The sequence below is a fragment of the Notechis scutatus genome, chromosome 2 (assembly GCF_049901735.1).
Source record: "Notechis scutatus isolate UNSWTSFEM ecotype Mainland chromosome 2, rNotScu1.2, whole genome shotgun sequence".
Taxonomy (NCBI): domain Eukaryota; kingdom Metazoa; phylum Chordata; class Lepidosauria; order Squamata; family Elapidae; genus Notechis; species Notechis scutatus.
The window spans coordinates 215,574,594-215,579,257 of NC_142010.1; positions in this window are offsets into that span (position 1 = coordinate 215,574,594).

A 4,664-nucleotide genomic window follows, 5' to 3' on the forward strand; every position below is an offset into this window, starting at 1 on the left:
TGTTTTCAAGCATAATTGTTAATTTAAATTCTGAAAAAATAGTTTTATCAATATTCAGTTTTGAGCAGCACATATTCATATCCATAAAAGAGGACCTGACCCGAGGTGCTCACATTGCAGCACTGGTCAAAAGGACCCAGCAGAGATTATACTACCTGAGACTTCTCAGAAAACAACAACTTGAATAAAAAACTGCTGGGGACCTTTTACTGCTGCACCATAGAGAGTAACTTAACTTACTGCACCTCTGTATAGTTTGCCAATTGCACAGTGGCAGATAAGAAAGCACTCCAGAAGGTTAAGGTCATTGCCCAAAGATCATTGGTTGCTTTGTCCCCTCTTTGGAAGAGCTTTATAGCTCCTGCTGCCTTAAGAAAGTTCAAAACATTCTTAAAGATCCATCTCATCCTGGGCATCCTTTTTTTTTGAACTATTACCATCTGCCAGACAGTGCAGAATAATAAAAACAAGGACAAATAGGCTGAAAAACAGCTTCTATTCCAGGGCAGAAGCTTGTTGAATTCTATTGTATAGTGCAGTGTTGGTGCAATGTCAGGGTTTTTCAATTCAATGTGTGGAGTGTGAAGCATGCATGTTTATTTTCATGGTCATGATGTGCACTGAAGATGGTGTTTGATTTCGTTGTACGAGGTGCAGTGATGATAAAGTAAACTGAACTAAATAGGGTTTTATTTCAGTAATAATCATTTTTTTATCACAATAGGTGACACCACCTATCTAATTTTGATTTTTTTTAAAAAAAACTAAGCATGATCATATGGAAGACTATGGTTAATGGCTCAACTAAATCGTAAAAGAACAAGTACTGATAGAAAGCAGTAGTAAATCTCTTGTCATCTTGTTGCAAAAGAAATCTAGATGGACTAATCCATACAGATATCTGCAGTTGAGCTTAAGTCAAGAGACTATTATTAATTGCTTTTTGCAGTAGAAAGGCCTATGAAAAATAAACGAATTTGGCCTGAAATTAGTTGCTTGTAAAAGCCTAGACCACACATCATTCTTTCATTAAGGTGCCTTCTTTTCTTAAAAGCAAAATCACTTACCCAATTTTGGAAGCTTTCAGAAATATATACTTTCACTCTCAGAATTTCTAGCAATTAGCATGCAATATTTCCTGAGAATCTGGAGAGCTGGATCATACATCTGAGGAATACCAAGATGGAGAAGTCTGATTCAAAGTATAATTTTTTGTTAATTTTCAGCAGTTTGGAACATATTTTTGAAATTTTGTGGCAATAATGCTTCCTGCAATTCCTGACAAGTTGCTAATTTAGTACAGATGCATTAGAATAACTTGCAGTTTCTTATTGTTTGCTTCAAAAATAGTTGTAGATTTGTGGGACTTATGCAGTTCACCATCTGTCATCAACATAAGTTACAAAAAAACCTTCTTCCTGGATGTGATGGCAAGCAAGAAGTATTGTGCAATGACATAGTTCAAAACAATTGGTTAAATGCAAACATTTTGAGAAGCACTTCACTTTCCTTTTTCTTAAGAATGATCCATTCTGTAAATACTGAGCTTTGTACTTTCAGTGCATAATAAATGAAATTTTAAAATAACTAGCGCCTAAGGTATAAGCCTAACATACTGGTTTCTCTTGTTAGGCTGGTCCTAGGGAACATACACAAACACACATACACACACACACACATACACACCCCAACTTGACTGCTTGTAATTAAGTTATAAAGAATTTAAAAAAGGAAGAATGCATAATATTAACAGCTTGTATTAATACCATGGGCTTTTCTTGAATTAATCTGTAGAATTGTCACTGTGCCGTATGTTAAAGTCTCTTGGGAAACAGAAACAGAAACATACATATAAATATTTTTCACTGTAACGTACTTAAAGTTAGGCAGTGTTGCAACTTTTTGACTATTAAAAAGTGTGATTAACAGATTAACACGGGGAACCTGTCAGGGATAAGAGTTAACTACTGTCTTGCTCTGTTGGGCAGGAAGTTTCTGTACTTTAATATGTAACTGATGAAGATATCTAACAAAGATGTGAAATGAAGGGACATGGCTAAAAGTATTACTTTTTTTAAAAAAAATTAAAATTATTTTTTAAAAAACAAAAACAAATGCAGAGAATTGAACTTCACGCACTATTCTAATGACTGGAGGAGGCAGTAACAAGAACCAAAAATTAAAAATTAATCTACTTTAAAGACAAGATACCATCAATCAATCCCTGAATAATCAGAATTAGAATAGAGCTGGTAGGGACCTTGAAGGTCTTCTAGTCCAGCCCCCTGCTCAACCAGGAGACCCTATACCATTTCAGACAAGTGACTGTCCAGTCTTCTTAAAAATCTCCAGTGATAAAGCACCCAGAACTTCTGAAGGCAAGCTGTTCCACAAGCTGGTTAATTGTCCTTACTATCCTTAATTCCAGGTTGCTTCTCTCAATTAGTTTCCATCGTTTCTTGTCCTGCCCTCTGGTGCTTTGGAAAATAAACTGACCCCCTCCTCTTTGTGGCAGCCTCTCAAATACTGGAACACTGCTATCATGTTCTCCCTAGTTCTTTTCTCTAGACTAGCCAAACCCAAAGCCTGCAACTGTTCTTCCTATGTTTTAATTTCCAGGTCTTTCATCATCTTAGTTGCTCTTCTCTGTACTTTTACCAAAGTCTCAGCATATTTTTTGTAATGTGGTGACCAAAACTGGAGGCAGTGTTCCAGGCGCAGTCTTATTAAGGCTTCATAAAGCCGTTCTAATACTTTACATGGTTTTGATTCCATGCCTGTTTATACAACCAAGGATTGTATTAGCTTTATTGGCTGCTGCCGCTCACTGCTGGCTCTTGTTTAAGTGATCATCCACTAGGACTCCAAAGTCCCTCTCACATTGTTATTGTTATTGACCCAGGTTTCGCCTAATCTGTACTGAAAAAATACATTGAAAGAGTGTTCAATAAGAGAGTGTGCCGCCGGTTCAATACAAGGTCCTTAGATTTTCTGTGGAAATGTCATATCTTTAATGTGGGTAAAGTGAAGAAATCACGCTAGAATGAATATTTTTATACAGGACAATCATACTAAGATTAACCGAATTTGGATACACTCTATTTAGAGTTTATTCAGGGCAACAGCATCTGGTAATAAAGAGTGACATAGACATCCTGGTTTTAAATTTATGCTATAAAATGTAATTACTGTAGTTAAAGTGTAAAATAAAAATGTCTTGTGCTATTTTGAAGATTAGCAAAGGCATTATTGTGAATGGTGTATGAAACATTTCAAATGTACAATTTGTGCACAAAATATTTTAATCTTAAAACATTTTGCATGCATCTAATTGTGGTAGAAGCATTTATATACTATATAATATTGCACTGAAATGTTCTCCTGATAAATAAGATAACCATGGTATGTTGATGGGGAAGGAAATGAAATGAAGAATTAGAGTAGTGTTTCTCAACCTCAGCAATTTTAAAACGGTTGGACTGCAGCTGCCAGAATTGGAAGTTGGCTGGGGAATTCTGGGGAAGTCCACCCCTTTTAAAATTGCTGAGGATAAGAAACAGTGAATTAGAGGGAAGTGATATCAAATTCATATAAACAAAGAAAACAGTAGAAGAGTGATGGTGTATATTAAGTCCTGGCATTTTTTAAGTTAGCCCATCTGAGATAACATGATTGACACGATGCCCTGTTTCATACAGGTTAGGAACATTAAAGTTTTAGTAGCATATACACATTATTATATTATTACCAGGTTATATTTTGCTTAAATACCCAAATATGCTTGTGAGATAAAATGTACAAACTGCAAAAAGCTAACCAGATAGACTCCTGACAGATAGACTCCTGCCATTTTAAGGCAAAAAAACAACAAACCCTAAAACCACCCAGTTCTTTTTTTTATTAAAAAGTGAGAGAAATGTAGAACTTGCTTTGAAAGGAATAAAAAAGAGAACTACCTATCCTAGACACACATAATGCTGCTCTATCCACTTCAGTCCTTGGCCCATCTAAAATTTTATTTATTAAATATAGGCCTTAAAGTATCATGTACTCCTAATGTCAACTCATAAAACATTTCTATGGGCGTTTTATTGTTGCCAACAGACAGGGATGGGGGAAAGGGTTTGAAAGATCAGTGTGGCAGCTTGGAATCAAAAGTGCATTCCATGCATAGTTTTTCAGAGATTGTAACTAGGTGACTGCACTTTCTGCCATGCAAAAATCTAACTGGAGAACATGATTGATGACTCTTGGCTATGGACGTGTTTCATTGGAGAATATGAATAATGATACACCCAGAGGGATGGGGGAAAACCAGGGTCAAGGGTGACAGAGTCGGCTACACCCAGATTGTGCTGAAATGTTAACTCCCAATAAATCCTTTTTAGTTTGTCTCAAGACTCATGATTTAATTTGGGGTAACTGCTGGAATCCTGACATCTAAAAGTTAAAGCAGCTACAACTTACTTCATCTGAATTTCTAGATTATCTTTACTTGGGCATTTCTTTGCTTGGAACTCTATCCATCTCAGCTAATGTAACAGATTGTTATCTGACAATGCTAAAAGCACATAACTTGCAGAAAGAGAAAGGAGGAGGAGGGGGAAATGTCATATCAGAAGAATAATAATTTACAGTAATTGACAGAAAATTATAAAGCTAAG